The sequence below is a fragment of the Musca domestica genome, unplaced genomic scaffold, assembly GCF_030504385.1.
Source record: "Musca domestica strain aabys unplaced genomic scaffold, Musca_domestica.polishedcontigs.V.1.1 5, whole genome shotgun sequence".
NCBI lineage: Eukaryota > Metazoa > Arthropoda > Insecta > Diptera > Muscidae > Musca > Musca domestica.
Window position 1 is genome coordinate 5,084,760 of NW_026712346.1, and position 22,183 is coordinate 5,106,942.

General features: G+C 35.3%; 1 long non-coding RNA gene across 1 annotated transcript; it reads left to right on the plus strand.

The window, feature by feature from the left end:
* The first annotated feature begins 12,901 nt into the window (after positions 1-12,901).
* LOC131805016 (uncharacterized) lies at positions 12,902-13,892 on the plus strand. Its single transcript, XR_009343468.1, has 3 exons — positions 12,902-13,093; positions 13,162-13,238; positions 13,306-13,892. It is a non-coding gene; the product is annotated as an uncharacterized LOC131805016 (long non-coding RNA).
* Positions 13,893-22,183: the final 8,291 nt, after the last annotated feature.

Genomic DNA, 22,183 nt, shown 5'->3' on the forward strand with positions numbered 1-22,183 from the left:
TGTAATCCCTTTAATTCGTCAGGTCCTTCATCCGTTATATCGGCATTAGAATCTTCTGTTTGTAATTCCAACGCAGAAGTACCATTACCGCCATGTGTTCAAGACCAGAAAATTATTCCATCCGATAGCTCAGAAGATTTTAAATACCCATTGACTTCGAGTCAACAATCCCAATTAAAGACCATTATTGATCTTTTTCCAAATTGTTCTAAGCAAGGTCTTGGTAGAACTTCGTACTTGACTCACCACATAGACATCGGAGATGCGAAGCCGGTGAAACAACGGTTTTACCCGGTATCTCCGGCAGTAGAGACCTTAATGTACAAGGAGATCGATCGGATGCTCGCACTCGGTGTAATTGAACCATCAGTGTCAGCCTGGTCATCGCCAATGCGACTTGTGGTCAAACCCAATAAGATACGTCTGTGTTTAGATGCCCGAAAATTGAACTTGGTGACGAAAAAGGATGCATATCCGTTACCAAGTATCGAGGGTATTTTCGCCCGATTGCCTAAGGCAAATATTATAACGAAGCTCGATTTGAAAGATGCCTACTGGCAAATCGGCTTATCAGAGGAATCGAAAGCTCTGACCGCTTTTACAGTGCCCGGGAAGCCACTGTATCAGTTTTGTGTGATGCCTTTCGGGTTCTGTACAGCGCCTCAGACCATGTGTCGATTGGTCGATATGATTATTCCTCCAGTTCTGCGATACTGTGTTTTTGGATATCTGGACGATATCATTATAGTGTCCGAAGATTTCAGTAGCCACCTTTCTGTACTGGTACGAATTGCTCAAGAGCTCCGAAAAGCGAACTTAACGCTCAACATCGATAAAAGTCAGTTTTGTGTGGGAATGGAGGTATCCAAACGGATCCAGAGAAAATTGACTATAGTTAATTGGCCGGTACCAAAAAGCGTAAGGCAAGTCCGTGGATTTCTGGGCCTCGCCGGTTGGTACCGAAGATTTATAGAAAATTTTTCATCTATAACCTTCCCTATCTCAGAAAATCTTTCCACCAAGCGCAAATTTAAATGGACTTCTGACGCACAAAAATCTTTTGAAACTGTATTGTCTAATCCCGACTTTTGCAAAAAGTGTTACTTGCATTGTGATGCGTCGGATTACGGCATTGGGGCAGTGTTGGTTCAAATAGATGAACAGGGACAGGAAAAGCCAATCGCATTCATGTCAAAGAAATTAAACACAGCTTAGCGCAATTATAGCGTGACGGAGCGCGAGTGTCTAGCCGCTATCGAAGCTATAAAAAAATTTAGAAGTTATCTTGAGTTACAAGATTTCGAGATCGTTACTGACCATTCTTCACTTTTATGGCTCATGAAACAATCCGACTTATCGGGTAGGTTGGCCCGTTGGGTTTTTAAGTTACAACCCTATAAGTTTTCTATAAGCCATCGCAAAGGGAAAAGAACACATTGTGCCTGATGCTTTATCAAGGATTCATGTCGAAGAAATTTCTGCGTTGAAAGACATAGAACCAGAAATAGACTTATCATCCCCTTGTTTTGAAGACCTTGATTATCAAAATTTAAAGAAAAAGATTCTGAATAATCCAACAAAATATCCAGACTTAAAAGTTCTGGAAAAATTTGTGTATATTCGCACAGACCACTACACTGGTGACCCCGCCCAAGAAAGCTCAGCTTGGAAGCTTTGGATTCCAGAAGGAATGAGACAAACTTTACTAATTCGTTTTCACAATTCTCCAGTCGTTTCTCACGGTGGAATGGGAAAAACTTTACAATTGCTACGTTGTATTTTTTTTTTGGCCTGGCATGGTAACAGACGTCCGGGAATACGTACGCAATTGCGAAACTTGCAAGACCACCAAACATCCAAATTATGTCCTTAAACCCCATATGGATAATCCAATACAAACCATTCGACCTTTCCAGCGGTTATATGTGGACATTTTAGGGCCTTATCCCAGGTCCAAAAATGGATATATTGGTATTTTTATCGTATTGGACCACCTAACTAAGTATCACTGGCTTTGCCCTTTAAAAAAATTCACTTCCGCACCCATTCAAGACTTTTTACTAAAGCATGTTTTCCATGCCTTCGGCGTTCCGGAACAGATCATCAGCGACAACGGAAGCCAATTTAAATCTAATGATTTTAATAGTTTTTTGACAAAATTCGGCTTAAGTCACGTTTACACTGCGCTATACTCGCCGCAAGCTAACGCGTCAGAACGCGTTAACAGGTCAATTATAGCCAGTATTCGAGCCTACCTAAAAAATGACCAGAGACTGTGGGATGAGAATCTCTCTTACATTAGTTGTGCATTGAGAAACTCTATGCATCAGTCTATCAAATGTTCACCCTATTTTGCCATATTTGGCTTCAATATGGTTACCCACGCTGATACCTATTCTCTGCTTAAAAACCTTAATATGTTGGATGAACCCAATGATATTCTTGAAAGACAGGATAAATTGCAATTGATTCGGAAAGCCTTAAGAAAGAACATAATGGAGGCACACAACACTAACAGAGACCAATACAATTTGCGAACACGACCAATATCTTATTCAATAGGTCAACTCATATTCCGACGCAATTTTGCCCAAAGCAATGCTGAGAGAAAGTTCAATGCTAAGCTGGCTCCAATTTTCATTCCCGCAAAAATTAAGAAAAAAGTTGGTAATGTGTATTATGAATTAGAAGACCTCGATGGTAAGTTTCTTGGAACTTATCACGCAAAGGACATCCGGCCATAATTTATAATCATATTCCGATTAATATCGTCATCCAAAGGATCGATATTACTCGGTTTTGTGGTGAATTATGGCCCAGAATAAAATCAAATTATTGCCTTTACCATCCTTTGCAACGCAGTGTACTGCGAAATAATATTTTCGATATTATCTTCTTCATCTCTTCCTTCTGAAATTCTATCGTAACGCATGCGATAAAAACGGATTAGACATAATCCATTAGCTCAAGTGGTGCGTTGGTCCAACCACCCTCAATATTCGCAATAGGCTGGAGGTAGCACGCGTGCTTACGGATCGTGAGGTTGTGGGTTCGAGCCCGGCTAAGAGCAAATTTACTTTTATATTTCTTTTGTCTTTAAATGAGTTTCCGTTCATTTTGGAGACTTCATGGCAGTAAGCAACTAGTATTAATGTAGTAGTGAGAAGTGAGAGTCGATTCTTGTCCGTATTAAGCAGAGAACAACTGCTGTTTCCATGTTATTTCGTTTAGTTTCTCCTGACTCAAATGCGTTCTAGGTAGTGGAAGCCAACTAAATCGCTGCCATAGCCCTTGTTTAAACCTCCGTCGGTCTTTTACATTTTTGCAACAGGATAGTAAACAAGTGATCATTCCATTAGAAAAAAAAATACTTTTTTCGAAGTATATATGAAATTTTTATAAGTGTTTTTTAAGACATAATAAGAGTTGATCTGCTTTGTAAAATCAATTAAAATTTTAACAATCCGTGTTCATAATTAAGTGCGTGATACGCCAAATTTCTACGGAGGTGTGGTTTTAATGAAAATAAAAGGTATTTTTTGGTTCTTTTTTTTCGAAAATTTAAAATTTAAACAAATTACCTTCTGCATTAATTATTAGACAACTCGTACATCGTGATCTATCACATACTAACACAAACTTCTTTATCACCCAATTCTCAAAATTCCAAAACTGAGGTAAGAAGTGATTTTCCAGTGACCTTAATTATGCATGAAATCAGTATAGTTTTTTTTCATTTGGTAGATCAATTTTACATTCCTCGTTTGCGGCGAAATATCATAAGCCGTGAATGAGGATTTCCGTTTTTGTTGCTGGACAAATTATATTTTATTACAAAACCATACCAAAATTCACTTCCGTTGGCTAAAAATACTTTTGAAGAAAAAGGTTATGTTGGTTTACTACCTACATTGCGGATTGGGAGAAACCAACTATACATAATTTTGCCTTCAAAGACAAATACAATTAAAGTATAATACGAGTGTACCTAATCAAATCCACTACGGTGTAACATAAACACATGTTGAAATCCAGAACTTGTGGCGTTTCTACAACAAAGCCCATCACCAATACTTGTACGTGCTAACTAATAACCAATCATTGGACAGCAGGAAAGCTTATGGGTAACATCCACTAGTAAAACCTGCGCTGAAGCCATCCTTGCCAACACAGCTCAGTAGCCCAGTCGGCTAAGGGGCACAACTAGTGAGCAGCAATCATAGCAACGTGGGTTCAAATCCCGCCACTGACACAAAATACTTTATTTCTAAAAATTTAAATTACAACGAGTTTCATAAGTATCAAACACAGAAAAATTGAGTTCCTTCAAATATGCAAACATTTTAACACTTAAAATTCTTTAAACCAGGGCAAGGCAGAGAGCCTCAAAAAATTTTTGTGATTGTATGTGTTTTGAAATGTCAAAATATTGCAAGTGTTTTTTTGCCTCTCTTTACAGAGTGAGAAATAATTTGTTATCTTTAAATTTTCAATTTAAAATTTTCTGTTCTCAAAACAACTTCGTTGGTAAAAAATTAATATTTTGACAGACATTTCGAACATATATTTGCAGAATTATTTCAATTATGATTCATTTTAAAATTAAAAAATATATAAGTTGACCGATTTCCACAGGCTGACATACGCAAATAGTCGTAGAATTTTATGCTGATCAGAAACTCATAACCTGCGTTGGGTTCTAAAAGATTATTTCTATGAATTACAAACAAAATGATAAACATCGCATCTTGCTATTTTTCCTAAAATTGACTAAGACTGTACATGACATTTCATAGAAATCGGGGGATATGAAAATATCCAATACTTTAGAAGGACAATTAATTTGTCGGTCAATATGAAATGATATCCCTCTTTATACAAATTCTGTCAAAAATAAATCAATCAAGTATATAAATCTTAATAGTTGTAATTTCGGAAATATTTGTTTCAAATATGTAGTAAGATATATTTATGTGATCCAATATTTCTTACGGTGTATTCATAAAAATATCCGACAGCACCTTCTTCATCGACTGCTCGAATAAAACTAAATATTCTCCCAAAACCAATTTGACAGAAAAATCAAAACAATTTATTTTTTACAATTGTGTTGGTGAACACACAGATATCCCAAGGGATACTCTTTGCCTAGCCTTGCTTTAAACCCTACAGCGAAACGCACCAATACACCTATATTCTTCAAAAACACGCAATACAAGCATTCATCGAGGCCTCGAGGATCAAAGTATAGCGAAGAAACAATGTGTTGGATAAGTAAAAAGGATCAACATAAAATTCTTAAAAAATATAAAAAAAAAACAAAAGTGAGTAAAAACCAAAAAAAAAAAAAAATGGATTTAACAAAAACTTAAAATATTTGCATTACAAAAAAAAAAACAGAATTAAGAATAAGGATAAAACGAAAGGATCAAGGATCTGTCAGTACATCAAAAATCAATCCTTTAGTAATTTCTATAAATTAATTTTTCTATTGACACTAATTCATATGATGAATTTGATCCTTTTGTTTATCCTTTTTGCATAAAGATAAGTTAGATTTTGTAATTTCTGTAATAAGCTAGTGATTTGTTTTTAAGAAAAAAGGTATTTTCCAAAATCTATTGATTGCCAGAATTGTATGTTTCACGAAGCAAAAAAAAATTTCCTTTGTTAAATTATATCTTAAATTATATCTTTGATACAAAATTCCTTTCAATGTATTTTAAAATTCAAGAAATTTCAATAATCGAAAGCTTAATTAAAAAATTGAAGAACTAGCAAGGATATATTCAATCCGTTATACATTTGATGTACATATATATATAATTTCCCATGGAATTTAGTATGAATCAAGTTTTTTTTTAGAACTTAAGCTTTCATGAATTTCTCCATATTTATATATATTTTATTTGATAAATGAAATTCCATATTTATCTAAATACATCTTGTTATTACTCAAGATGAGTTGCTAAAGTCACGATATATTTTCTTACGATGGTGAGGTAAGCTAGGGGGAATCGAAGGATGATTTTGGGGTCTCAAACAACCTATAGCCTTGAGACCGTGGTTGGGAGGGTACAGAGGCTAGGCCTCCGCGAATATCTGGAGAGCCTACTGTTATATTCTAGGGTTGATTGTTGCAGTTTTTCTTTATTCATTTTGACCAAAAAAGGGGTTTAGTACATGGTCAAGATCATAGCCATCCAATAGTAGTTCTTTTGTAAACTAGGGAGTCTACAACTGACTGCTTGCTAGCACTATCAAAGGCTCCCATAGTCCAAACTGAGTTCAAAAATAATAAAATTTTGTTTTCACCTTTAAATCATCCAGTTTCAAGTTGAACGTGGCCTAGCGTAGGTTGAATATTCATCCTCAAAATAATGTGGTAAAAATTTGAACATTACATAAATATTATGGCGCCCAACGTGGGGCAAAACAATCGGTCCTTCATGACAAAATTTAGTCCTTTCTGGGACGTACCAGTTATATATTTTACATCTATAAAAAAATGTTTCCATCTACAGCATATAGTTGTAAATTCTTCTATAATGTCTTCCATGTATAACAATATTTTAGAAATTCCAATTATATGTCGGTAAGGTCCTTTTGGAATTGATTGTCCTGTCCCCAACTAGATTTCATATTTGAGGTGAATTTATAAAGTTTTTTTTTTGTCGTCATAGAAATGGATGTAGAATACTAGTTACAGACGCTCTTGATATTCATTTCTCTGATAGTCTCGGAGAACATGACCGAGATGTCCTTTAACAAGAATTTCTGCTCCAAATGAAGGTTGACAAAAAAATGTTTTCTAAAATCACAAGTTTTATATACATAGTTTATGAATTCGTTTACTTGTTTTGACTGGAGGTATCATCATCCTGTTGCTTTCAGGATTTACTCTATTTTGCTCGAGGCGAAATATAGTCCGAAAATGAAAGTTAAGAATTCAAGAAGTATGATGGTTGGACATCTAGGAAATCTTTCATATTCGATGTATGTATTCCATAACCCAACATTGTTTTTTGTCCTAATCAACCCTTAGAATTCATGATAATTTTTCCCTTTTACCCCTAACTTCATACCTCAACCAAAAGTAAGAAGAGTCCTACAAAATACAAAAGGTTGTCAAAATTTGTTTTCCGATTATTTTCGATATTTGTTTTCCGATTATTTTGATAATATAAATAGTTATTTGTTTGATTTTGAAAATGGCAGTGGCACATAGTCCTTTAACTAATCCAACTAGGGATTCTGGAATAATAAAGGAACAAGAATTAAAATGTCCTTATTGTAAACAGGTTATGCAAGTCGATGAACAGGATTGTTGTATTGTGGAAACTTGTCAACACATCTTCCACCGTATCTGTGTCGAACTAGCCTTTGCCAATTCTAATCAGTGTCCTAGCTGTAAAGCAACTTTTGAACTTAAAAATCTTAAAAAGTTTCCTCTAATAAGTGTTGAATCGACAGAAATACCTACCAAAATGTGTCGCAATCAACGAATCCACCAATTTATGTCAATAGACCATCTTGTTCGGAAGAATCTTCCCAAATTATACGACCAGATCGGGTCACATTTATAATACAGAATTGGAATTTACATTTCGATGGTTCCAATTGTGGTCTATCAGTAGACGAATTTTTGTACCGTCTTCGGACTCTGACAAAAGAGCACCTAAATGGAAATTTTAGCCACATTTGTAAAAACATTCCGATTCTGTTAACCGGAAAAGCAAAAGATTGGTTTTGGAGATACCATAAAACGGTAGATTCAATCCAATGGACAGAATTTCTGTGGGACTTTGCGGACACAATTTAAAGATTTGCGTTCCGATTTTGACTTAATGGAATCCATTAGGTCTAGAAAAATGAAGTCTGGCGAATCATTTGATTCATTCTATGATTCCATCAGTTCAATTGCTGATAGATTAAGACATCCAATTGAAGAAGAATCTATGGTAGAAATTCTTGTCCGAAATCTCAGGCCGGATATTCGCCACGAATTGTTATTTGTCGCCATTTTGAGCATTGCTCACTTACGAAAACTAGTACAAATGAGAGAAAATCTCATGAATGATGACTCATTCCGTAAACAATAACCCAAAAAAGTCAGTTTTCTATTGGTAGTCAAAATCCTCGTAGAAACGTTGCTGAACTTCAATACGAAGATCAAGATTCCGATGAGTTCAGTAATAATATATGCGTTAATGCTGTTAGAAAAGATACTTCACATGTAAAATGATGGAACTGTGAGAAGATCGGTCACTATTGGGACGACTGTCTTGAAGACCGCACTGTATTCTGCTACGGATGTGGTCTCAAAAATGTGTACAAGACACAGTGTGCAAGATGCGCTAACCGAAGAATTGGTAGCAGTTCAAAAAACGGGATAGGTCCGAACCCGAATCCAAATCTACCGTAGTACCTTCAGCACTAAATTCAGATGAATCTATAATCGAATCTTCGTCAAAAATTTCCATACTTCAACCACACTTACCAACCACTAGATATGACCACAGCCTTTTACACCCGATAAGGCCCTTCCATGAGCGATATTAAACCTATATGGAAAAAAGGAATCGAATTTTTTCTGTCTCTGAATTTTTAATGAAACCACATAAAAGGCCAAAGAGATCTACTCGTAGACTTAGAGGGTATTACCGAAGACGAAAATATGCTTCTAAATTCTTTCTAAATTTCCACCATAATTTCTAGACCAACGGACAGACGTTTCTATGCTAAAGTAAGCTTTTTAGATTTAACCGAATATGGCCTCTTGGATAGTGGAGCCAACGTTTCTTGTATAGGTTCTGATTTAGCTACAAAGGATTTCTCTCAATATTCACAGTTCACAGGAGATAAAATGGCAGTAAGAACAGCTAATGGTACCGTACAAAAAACGTTAGGATCGTTATGTGTTGATGTAGAATTTCGTGGAGTGGTTCAAAAATTAAAACTATTGATAGTACCAACCATAGACCAACGTCTCATCTTAGGTTTAGATTTTTGGAGAGTATTTTCTATAGCCCCAGACCTTTTTGACAATTTAATTACTTGTAATCCCTTTAATTCGTCAGGTCCTTCATCCGTTATACCAGCATTAGAATCTTCTGTTTGTAATTCCAACGCAGAAGTACCATTACCGCCATGTGTTCAAGAACAGAAAATTATTCCATCCGATAGCTCAGAAGATTTTAAATACCCATTGACTTCGAGTCAACAATCCCAATTAAAGACCATTATTGATCTTTTTCCAAATTGTTCTAAGCAAGGTCTTGGTAGAACTTCGTACTTGACTCACCACATAGACATCGGAGATGCGAAGCCGGTGAAACAACGGTTTTACCCGGTATCTCCGGCAGTAGAGACCTTAATGTACAAGGAGATCGATCGGATGCTCGCACTCGGTGTAATTGAACCATCAGTGTCAGCCTGGTCATCGCCAATGCGACTTGTGGTCAAACCCAACAAGATACGTCTGTGTTTAGATGCCCGAAAATTGAACTTGGTGACGAAAAAGGATGCATATCCGTTACCAAGTATCGAGGGTATTTTCGCCCGATTGCCTAAGGCAAATATTATAACGAAGCTCGATTTGAAAGATGCCTACTGGCAAATCGGCTTATCAGAGGAATCGAAAGCTCTGACCGCTTTTACAGTGCCCGGGAAGCCACTGTATCACTTTTGTGTGATGCCTTTCGGGTTCTGTACAGCGCCTCAGACCATGTGTCGATTGGTAGATATGATTATTCCTCCAGTTCTGCGATACTGTGTTTTTGGATATCTGGACGATATCATTATAGTGTCCGAAGATTTCAGTAGCCACCTTTCTGTACTGGTACGAATTGCTCAAGAGCTCCGAAAAGCGAACTTAACGCTCAACATCGATAAAAGTCAGTTTTGTGTGGGAATGGAGGTATCCAAACGGATCCAGAGAAAATTGACTATAGTTAATTGGCCGGTACCAAAAAGCGTAAGGCAAGTCCGTGGATTTCTGGGCCTCGCCGGTTGGTACCGAAGATTTATAGAAAATTTTTCATCTATAACCTTCCCTATCTCAGAAACTCTTTCCACCAAGCGCAAATTTAAATGGACTTCTGACGCACAAAAATCTTTTGAAACAATTAAGACTCTGTTAACCACTGCACCTGTATTGTCTAATCCCGACTTTTGCAAAAAGTTTTACTTGCATTGTGATGCGTCGGATTACGGCATTGGGGCAGTGTTGGTTCAAATAGATGAACAGGGACAGGAAAAGCCAATCGCATTCATGTCAAAGAAATTAAACACAGCTTAGCGCAATTATAGCGTGACGGAGCGCGAGTGTCTAGCCGCTATCGAAGCTATAAAAAAATTTAGAAGTTATCTTGAGTTACAAGATTTCGAGATCGTTACTGACCATTCTTCACTTTTATGGCTCATGAAACAATCCGACTTATCGGGTAGGTTGGCCCGTTGGGTTTTTAAGTTACAACCCTATAAGTTTTCTATAAGCCATCGTAAGGGTAAAGAACACATTGTGCCTGATGCTTTATCAAGGATTCATGTCGAAGAAATTTCTGCGTTGGAAGACATAGAACCAGAAATAGACTTATCATCCCCTTGTTTTGAAGACCTTGATTATCAAAATTTAAAGAAAAAGATTCTGAATAATCCAACAAAATATCCAGACTTAAAAGTTCTGGAAAAATTTGTGTATATTCGCACAGACCACTACACTGGTGACCCGGCCCAAGAAAGCTCAGCTTGGAAGCTTTGGATTCCAGAAGGAATGAGACAAACTTTACTAATTCGTTTTCACAATTCTCCAGTCGCTTCTCACGGTGGAATGGGAAAAACTTTACAATTGCTACGTTGTGTTTTTTTTTTTTTTGGCCTGGCTTGGTAACAGACGTCCGGGAATACGTACGCAATTGCGAAACTTGCAAGACCACCAAACATCCAAATTATGTCCTTAAACCCCATATGGGTAATCCAATACAAACCATTCGACCTTTCCAGCGGTTATATGTGGACATTTTAGGGCCTTATCCCAGGTCCAAAAATGGATATATTGGTACTTTTATCGTATTGGACCACCTAACTAAGTATCACTGGCTTTGCCCTTTAAAAAAATTCACTTCCGCACCCATTCAAGACTTCTTACTAAAGCATATTTTCCATGCCTTCGGCGTTCCGGAACAGATCATCAGCGACAACGGAAGCTAATTTGAATCTAATGATTTTAATAGTTTTTTGACAAAATTCGGCATAAATCACGTTTACACTGCGATATACTCGCCGCAAGCTAACGCGTCAGAACGCGTTAACAGGTCAATTATAGTATAATTGAGCATAAGCCGTGAATGAGGATTTCCGTTTTTGTTGCTGGACAAATTATATTTTATTACAAAACCATACCAAAATTCACTTCCGTTGGCTAAAAATACTTTTGAAGAAAAAGGTTATGTTGGTTTACTACCTACATTGCGGATTGGGAGAAACCAACTATACATAATTTTGCCTTCAAAGACAAATACAATTAAAGTATAATACGAGTGTACCTAATCAAATCCACTACGGTGTAACATAAACACATGTTGAAATCCAGAACTTGTGGCGTTTCTACAACAAAGCCCATCACCAATACTTGTACGTGCTAGCTAATAACCAATCATTGGACAGCAGGAAAGCTTATGGGTAACATCCACTAGTAAAACCTGCGCTGAAGCCATCCTTGCCAACACAGCTCAGTAGCCCAGTCGGCTAAGGGGCACAGGGCTAACGCGTCAGAACGCGTTAACAGGTCAATTATAGCCAGTATTCGAGCCTACCTAAAAAATGACCAGAGACTGTGGGATGAGAATCTCTCTTACATTAGTTGTGCATTGAGAAACTCTATGCATCAGTCTATCAAATGTTCACCCTATTTTGCCATATTTGGCTTCAATATGGTTACCCACGCTGATACCTATTCTCTGCTTAAAAACCTTAATATGTTGGATGAACCCAATGATATTCTTGAAAGACAGGATAAATTGCAATTGATTCGGAAAGCCTTAAGAAAGAACATAATGGAGGCACACAACACTAACAGAGACCAATACAATTTGCGAACACGACCAATATCTTATTCAATAGGTCAACTCATATTCCGACGCAATTTTGCCCAAAGCAATGCTGAGAGAAAGTTCAATGCTAAGCTGGCTCCAATTTTCATTCCCGCAAAAATTAAGAAAAAAGTTGGTAATGTGTATTATGAATTAGAAGACCTCGATGGTAAGTTTCTTGGAACTTATCACGCAAAGGACATCCGGCCATAATTTATAATCATATTCCGATTAATATCGTCATCCAAAGGATCGATATTACTCGGTTTTGTGGTGAATTATGGCCCAGAATAAAATCAAATTATTGCCTTTACCATCCTTTGCAACGCAGTGTACTGCGAAATAATATTTTCGATATTATCTTCTTCATCTCTTCCTTCTGAAATTCTATCGTAACGCATGCGATAAAAACGGATTAGACATAATCCATTAGCTCAAGTGGTGCGTTGGTCCAACCACCCTCAATATTTGCAATAGGCTGGAGGTAGCACGCGTGCTTACGGATCGTGAGGTTGTGGGTTCGAGCCCGGCTGAGAGCAAATTTACTTTTATATTTTTTTTGTCTTTAAATGAGTTTCCGTTCATTTTGGAGACTTCATGGCAGTAAGCAACTAGTATTAATGTAGTAGTGAGAAGTGAGAGTCGATTCTTGTCCGTATTAAGCAGAGAACAACTGCTGTTTCCATGTTATTTCGTTTAGTTTCTCCTGACTCAAATGCGTTCTAGGTAGTGGAAGCCAACTAAATCGCTGCCATAGCCCTTGTTTAAACCTCCGTCGGTCTTTTACATTTTTGCAACAGGCTAGTAAACAAGTGATCATTCCATTAGAAAAAAAAATACTTTTTTCGAAGTATATATGAAATTTTGATAAGTGTTTTTTAAGACATAATAAGAGTTGATCTGCTTTGTAAAATCAATTAAAATTTTAACAATCCGTGTTCATAATTAAGTGCGTGATACGCCAAATTTCTACGGAGGTGTGGTTTTAATGAAAATAAAAGGTATTTTTTGGTTCTTTTTTTTCGAAAATTTAAAATTTAAACAAATTACCTTCTGCATTAATTATTAGACAACTCGTACATCGTGATCTATCACATACTAACACAAACTTCTTTATCACCCAATTCTCAAAATTCCAAAACTGAGGTAAGAAGTGATTTTCCAGTGACCTTAATTATGCATGAAATCAGTATAGTTTTTTTTCATTTGTTAGATCGATTTTACATTCCTCGTTTGCGGCGAAATATCATAAGCCGTGAATGAGGATTTCCGTTTTTGTTGCTGGACAAATTATATTTTATTACAAAACCATACCAAAATTCACTTCCGTTGGCTAAAAATACTTTTGAAGAAAAAGGTTATGTTGGTTTACTACCTACATTGCGGATTGGGAGAAACCAACTATACATAATTTTGCCTTCAAAGACAAATACAATTAAAGTATAATACGAGTGTACCTAATCAAATCCACTACGGTGTAACATAAACACATGTTGAAATCCAGAACTTGTGGCGTTTCTACAACAAAGCCCATCACCAATACTTGTACGTGCTAGCTAATAACCAATCATTGGACAGCAGGAAAGCTTATGGGTAACATCCACTAGTAAAACCTGCGCTGAAGCCATCCTTGCCAACACAGCTCAGTAGCCCAGTCGGCTAAGGGGCACATCTAGTGAGCAGCAATCATAGCAACGTGGGTTCAAATCCCGCCACTGACACAAAATACTTTATTTCTAAAAATTTAAATTACCACGAGTTTCATAAGTATCAAACACAGAAAAATTGAGTTCCTTCAAATATGCAAACATTTTAACACTTAAAATTCTTTAAACCCTACAGCGAAACGCACCAATGCACCTATATTCTTCAAAAACACGCAATACAATCATTCATCGAGGCCTCGAGGATCAAAGTACAGCGAAGAAATAATGTGTTGAGATAAGTAAAAAGGATCAACATAAAATTCTTAAAAAATATAAAAAAAAACAAAAGTGAGTAAAAACCAAAAAAAAAAAATGGATTTAACAAAAACTTAAAATATTTGCATATCAAAAAAAAAAACAGAATTAAGAATAAAAGGATAAAACGAAAGGATCAAGGAGATCTGTCAGTACATCAAAAATCAATCCTTTAGTAATTTCTATAAATTAATTTTTCTATTGACACTAATTCATATGGTAAAAATTTGATCCTTTTGTTTATTCTTATTGCATAAAGATAAGTTAGATTTTGTAATTTCTGTAATAAGCTAGTGATTTTTTTTTAAGAAAAAAATTTATTTTCCAAAATCTATTGATTGCCAGAATTGTATGTTTCACGAAGCAAAACAAAAAAAAATTTCCTTTGTTAAATTATATCTTTGATACAAAATTCCTTTCAATGTATTTTAAAATTCAAGAAATTTCAATAATCAAATGCTTAATTAAAAAATTGAAGAACTAGCAAGGATATATTCAATCCGTTATACATTTGATGTACATATATATATAATTTCCCATGGAATTTAGTATGAATCAAGTTTTTTTTAGAACTTAAGCTTTCATGAATTTCTCCATATTTATATATATTTTATTTGATAAATGAAATTCCATATTTATCTAAATACATCTTGTTATTACTCAAGATGAGTTGCTAAAGTCACGATATATTTTCTTACGATGGTGAGGTAAGCTAGGGGGAATCGAAGGATAATTTTGGGGTCTCAAACAACCTATAGCCTTGAGACCGTGGTTGGGAGGGTACAGAGGCTAGGCCTCCGCGAATATCTGGAGAGCCTACTGTTATATTCTAGGGTTGATCGTTGCAGTTTTTTTTTATTCATTTTGACCAAAAAAGGGGTTTAGTACATGGTCAAGATCATAGCCATCCAATAGTAGTTCTTTTGTAAACTAGGGAGTCTATAAAATTTTTTATTTATGTTCGGAAGATATAAATTGACTCATGAGGACACGAACCCCCCAAACCCGATTGCTTGCTAGCACTATCGAAGGCTCCCATAGTCCAAACTGAGTTCAAAAATAATAAAATTTTGTTTTCACCTTTAAATCTTCCAGTTTCAAGTTGAACGTGGCCTAGAGTAGGTTGAATATTCATCCTCAAAATAATGTGGTAAAAATTTGAACATTACATACTGAAAACTTAATATGTAAAATTACATTTAAATCGGTATAAATTATAACAAAAACATACAAAAGGACGAATGTTTAGCCGAAAACGAAACGTATTTATTCTAACTTCCTAGGAATATTGTATAAATGTTCAAATATTAACCTGACTGACTGACATGCATTATTCAACTCAGAAAGTGATTCTATGAATATCCTCAGAAGTAACTATGGGTCTATCTCGCTTTTAAAATACATTGAAAGGAATTTTGTATCAAAGATATAATTTAAGATATAATTTAACAAAGGACATTTTTTTTTTTGCTTCGTGAAACATACAATTCTGGCAATCAATTGATTTATTGCGATTTTAACGAACGGCCAAATACACAGACGGACGGATTGACATTGGATTTTGTATAAACATGGGCTTCTAAAAGTTACGAATTCAAAATTACTTTTGATTTGGAAAATATTGCTAAGACTAATTATTTATTTAATTAAATACCTCAAATCGGCAGGTTATATGGGAAATCAGTATTAAAGGACTAGATTTAAGTGCACTGAAATCATAAAATGTCACATTGGAGCACATTTAGTCGGCGAATATTAGGAGATAATATTATATGAGAGCTATATCTAAATGAGAACAAATATATACCTTTTATAACATCAATAATCCTAAGAATAAAATATGCTAAGTTTGAAAGACGCATATCAAATTTCGCGACCTCTATCGTAATTGCAAATGGAGAACGGAGAGGCTTACGGACATAATTTAATCGACAAAGATTTGTACTTTTTAACATACTTTATGGGGTCCATAACCATTGACACCTTATTTATGATAGTAAAATTCAATTTATTTATATTCAATTTATTTATTCAAATTATTGTCGATTCTGACGACGAAAACTCCAACAAATTGAAAACATATATAAAAGCGTATGTGCAACATGTCCTTTATTCACCATAAATATGTATTGTGTTCTCTAAATAAATAAGTTGAAACGAATACAACAATAAACCACAAAATTTGTAGATTGGCTATAGTTGCAAGCCAACAATGTTTATCAAAGTTTAGGCTGTTTGAAAAGAAAAGAGAAAATGCGCATTACACGCTAATACTATAGGCCAGCAACGCGGTCCGGGTTATCTAGTAATCTGTATAAATTACTTCGGGGTGTAATTTCGTTGGTTCTAACAACATTCAGGAACACTGTGCATCTTCATTCGGAATGCCAAACTTCACCCCTCGGTACTCTTTAGATCTTCCCCAAATTTAGAATATTCCTCTTCATCAAAAGCCATTGATTCAAGATATACTGAAGGCTTTACTTCAAGTTCAGAAACATTTCCTTTCACTTCAAAACTCCGAGATAATGTGTCTGGAACCACATAATATGTTCCTCGACTTTGCTCTATACTGAAGTTGAAGCTTTTTAATTTCAACGCCCACTTGGTCAATCTTCCTTATAAATGAGTCTGTCTCATAAACCATTTAAGGCTGGCATGATCGGTGACTTTGAATTCATGCTCTTCTATATATGCCTTAAATTTCTACACAGCAAGAACTCCTGCTAAACACTCTATCTCGGTTATTGTATAGTTCCGCAGGGCTTTATTAGGCATTTGAGAAATTTAAGCTTTGGGCCTTTCAATACCACTGCCGTCCTGCTGAACCAATTCTTCTCCAATGCACACTGTACTTGCGTCACGTTGTAGTATAAACGGTTTACTGAAGTTGGGATGCATTTAAACGGGTGTCGACACAATTTCGATGTAAGTTCATCGAAACAATTCTAAGCTTTATCGTTCCACTCAAAAAATTTGTTCTACTTCGATAATAACTGAGTAAGTGGAAATGTTAGCGTATGTTTCTTAATAGTTACATGTCTTATGGCAAAACTACTTTTCTTTACATTTGTAGTGAGTCCAGCCTCTCGAAATTGTGTGGCAAAATACTGAAGTTCCTGTAAGTGCACATCAAAACTATTCGACATAATCAATGAGTCGTCCAAAGAAACGAAAACTTGGGTTTCACATTATAGGGTATAAACAGATCCATTAAGCGGGACATTGTCATTCTTGTGAATTGGAATAGTGGCCTGTTGCGAGCCGTGAACTCTGTTTTGGCTACGATAGACCATCCAATTGTATTTTTCAACATTTATCTTTCAAGTTCACTTTGGAAATAACCTGGACAGATATCAGCCTTGACAAATTCTTCCTATATTGGGAAATGGAGAAGAATTCTTAAGGGTTACAGATTTTAGTTTTCTATTGTTTACACAGAATTGTGCTTTGTCACGCTTAACTATTAACACCTCTGGTGATCACCAAAGTGATTTGCCAAATATTTTCTTTAAAGTCCACTTTGGAAATAAACTGTACATATGGCAATCTTGACAAAATTCCTTCTGTATTGGAAAATGGATAAAAATATAAATGGTTAGCGAATTTAGTTTTCCACAGTACCAATATGACTGGGAACACTCCTCGATAACGATGTCGATTTCCTCATAAAGTATTTTTTATGGCCTCTGCTTAATAGGCTTTGAATCGCCAGTATAGATCGAATGCTCAACCAAATGAGTACAACCCATTTCTTTTCTCTCAGAACTCGGGACGTTTCTACTACCGCGTCCAATTTCCGTTTTTCATCCTTACCCATCTCTATACTTCCGTCGTCAAAGCCAGTCTTATCAATCTCCGCAATTTCACTCTTCATATATATTGAAATGTTAGAATTCTTCAATAACGAATCCCACATAACATATCATGTTATATTCATTCAACGACTTAAAATTCAAATTAATTTTCACAATCTTGAAATATAAAATTCACCTTAGGTATGACATATATATTCTGCTGCTGGCCATCGGCCGTCTTAGGGACAACTTCTTGACGTTTCCCGGATCGTTACATTTAGGGCAATTAAACGATAAGTATAACTCAGATTACAATCATAGCAGAATATCGCTCTGTCCTACATAAATTGTTTGTATGTATGGCCACTATCGCGGCAATTCCAGAAAACAATTAAATGGACTTCCATCACGTCACCGCTCTCTGATTCGTCAATGTCCTGAAGTTACTCATTGTCAACTTCTACAAACTGGTCCTGGAATGGTATCGGTTCCAATTTCCAACAGTTTCCTAACGATGTTTTTCATGTCTTCTTACAAATTTATTAAGTTGTGAAACACTCGATATTTCCAAATGCAGTACCTCGTGTCTTATTTCTGATATGAGAATACGCATCATAGTTTCACACAGTTCAGGGTCCGACATATGTACTCGTCAAAAGTCTCGCCCTGATGCCTTTTCCTTCGTTGAATATCATCCTTCAAAGCGAAGTCATTGAAGCAACCCTTATACTGGATCTTTAACCCAGCGCACAATCCATTCCACTCCAATATCTCATTCTGGCGATGATATCTCCAGTACCGTTCTAATTCATGGTCTTCAAATAGGATGTGGACATATCTGCATAACATTTCGATATTTTCAGCAAGGGTATTAGTGGTAATAATGGTGACTCTACAAATAACATACTGGACTGGTATATCTGTTTATAACAAGGAAATGGTAATTTCCAATTGCGAATTGTGTTCATAATATTTTCTCGACCATTCAGAATGTTATTATTATCTGCATTTCTGCCTGAACCTAATCCCATTGCTGGAGTCGTTTCGGTGGCGTTTCCATTCAAATGAACCTCCTGAAATCTCTCGACTTCGTCCTGATATTAGACCTAATTTCTTGGCGTTAATCCACTATAACCTAATAGGACAACTAAAAGTATCTCTTAACCATTGCAGTGATAATAAAACACTATAAAATCATTATATTCTGTCTTAACACCAATAGTTCTAATAGTTGTTTGACAAAAGTTTTAAGCCAATTGGCAAAATGCATTATGTAATTGTTTAGAAGAATGGAAAATAGAAGAGAAGGAAGGTGCTCTCGTAAAAGAAACCTGATACAAAATCCCCATAAGCTAAAATCGCAAATAATAATCTATTTTTAATTGTAAATATGGAACCAGCATTAAGATGATAAACTACAGTTCACAAAAAAAGTTAGCCAAATAACAGTAAAATGTGGTAGCTCTTTTTTAAGAAAAGATAGAGCGGAAAAAGAATAGAAGGAAAAGGGGACAGACAAATGGGAGATAAAGAATTATGATAATGCTACTATCATAGACAGCCCAATATACCTCTAACGTACAGACCCTCTCCTTTCGCAAATGATATATGACTAAATCTTAATAATTCATTATATTTATTAAAAAATTAAGCCAATTATAGTAAAGATTAATGTTGGTATTCATTAAATATGACAAACAAGTTTTGCCAAAATAAGGTTTTATGTTTAACCAAAAAAAAAAAAAAAAAACGCACAACAAAAATATAGAGTATAATCTATGTAACCTGAGTCAATGCAAACATAATTAATAATAAAAAAACAACTCACTCGTGACGCAACCTGGCCTGTTGACTTAGGTGCTATGCGACAAGAATGAACATTTAAAATGTGCAGGTTTTTATGTCCGCCATTTTGATGTTCTTACTGATCGGGAAAAATATGGTTTACGTTGGGCATGTATTGATTGTAGGTCCTTAGAAAATAACTTTTATACTCAGTTCAAGGAGTCTAAAATTGAATTGATAGCTTTGAAGAAGGTTTTCGACGAAGCATTTTTAAAGCTTCAAAATGTTGAGAAAAAGGTTAATAATTTTCAATTCCTAGATGGATCTCCGGAACGAATGAAATCCTCAGTTTTTGTACCTGTTGATGATTTTATCCGTTTAAATTAGTCACACAACGCTGCCAAATATTTTGGCTCGAACATCCCACCCTCTATTGATTATGAAACTATTGAAATTGTTGCAGGAAATGCTCCGTTCGAAATGGAATCTTCTAAATCAGAACCTATAGCCTCTCAATTCTTAGCGCCTGCAAATGTTGTAAACTCGTCCAGTACAATAGCTAATACTATTCCTCTAATTTCTACCGATAACACCAATAAGCAAACGTTATCTTCTCAACGTTCGGCAGAACCGTCAAAGGAAGCTTTTGTTACTGCAGAATCTAATAAGCCTCCAATAAGCCTTCTGGCTAAGCCTCCATCTGTTTCTGCAGATACTATTAATGAAAAGTCTGTTTCTGCAGACAATAATAACGAATTCCCTACGCCTTTGCCTATGGATCAACTTATTGTTGTAGCGCCGCGTAAAACTATATTTGTGTCCCTTTGGATACCGATACTGCAGTTGATAACCTTCGGTCTTATATAAAAACAAAAATTCCAAATTTACCTGATAATGGCACAACATTTTTTAAATTTAACACATCCAACCTCGCGATTTTTCATAATTTAAAATCATTACTTATGTTAATTATATAATTTTATAGTTAATAGAACGTTCTGGCCGGATGGATTGTTGGTAAAGGTATTTGTATTTAGGGAAAGAACAAACCCCGTTTATTAACGGAGTTTTACCATTGTCAAAAAAATACTAAATCACTATCTCTTTTCTAGTGAGAGTGAGAGTTTTTAACACTTAGCCTAGAAATATTTACTTAATATCCATTGACTGTGATTTCAAAATTTTGGAAAAGGAATTCGACGATCCTTATGTGACCAAACGCTTATTTATCAGCCTTGTTTGACCTACTTTAGAATATAGCTGCTTACTTTAGAGTCCTTTCAATAAAATATATTCAAAAAAAAAAAAAATCTGTACAGGTCCAATTTCTTTTATTTGCTCTGAGAGGTTTAGGATGGAATTCAAATGAACTTCTCCCACATTATGAGAACCGGCTTAAACTTATCGATCTTCCTATACTAGAGAAAAGGCGATTATTGCTTAAATGTATTTTTGTCATCAAACTTTTGCGGGGTCAAATTGATTCTGAGTATTTAACTGGTGAAATTAAATTTAATGTCCCCTCGCGAAATAAACGTAATTACATACCACTTAAATTAACATTAGCAAAATCGAACTATGAATTAAATAATCCTCTCCGGAGTATATAACGGAGGTGGCCCTTTCGGTCCACAGGAGCGCGAAAGTGAGGCGCTGGGAACGATCGAAAAAGGGAAGACCCACAGAGTGTTCTCATTAAAACAAGTGTTTCATTTCAACTTAAACTTTCGGCTTTAAAGCTACTCTGTAGATTTAGGACATCCAAAAGTCCATACGCCTGTATCGGAACTTCTATATGGTCCTTCGAAGCCTTTATGAAAAGAATCGGCTGATTTGCAAAGAAAAAAAATAAATTTTTTCATTTTTAATTTGGCGCCTTTGCTTTTGTTCTTGTTGCTAACTAAACAATAAAGCCATTTTAAATAGAAAATCTCTTTTGTGTGTGTGTTTGTTTTACACAACTAAAATCAAAACATACACTTACATCATATAAAAATACGTCAATCTCACATTGATTACATTCGTGAGTTACGAAATGTTTTTCATGTGTAAAAAATAAACATTTATAGAGAATAAAGGAATATACACAAAACATAAAACGGTGTATTTTTGGTGTATGTGTGAAATTGTGACAATGTACTAAGAAATTGTAAAGATGTGCATTGTTGAGAATCTTTAACAATATGTAAAAATGTTTTCTCCATAAATCGGAAAAGATTTATACACACAGGAAAGACAAATGGTCATTATGTATTACATATTATGATTGAAAAAGATGAAATGTTCATGACAAAATAAAATTATTTAAAACGAATCTTGGGTCGCAGGCACAATAACTGGTAGTTAGGTATTTACAAACCAACCGCTGAAAAAATTTGTTGTGCTCTTTAAGTCAAAAATCACTAGAGGTGAATAAAATATGAAAATTAAAAATGAATACAGATATATACTGAAATTGTTCACTAAAGGTGAATAATAAATTACAGTAAATAATAAATGGAATAAATTCTTTAAAAGAATAATTGACACATGTTGATGTCAGTTACGA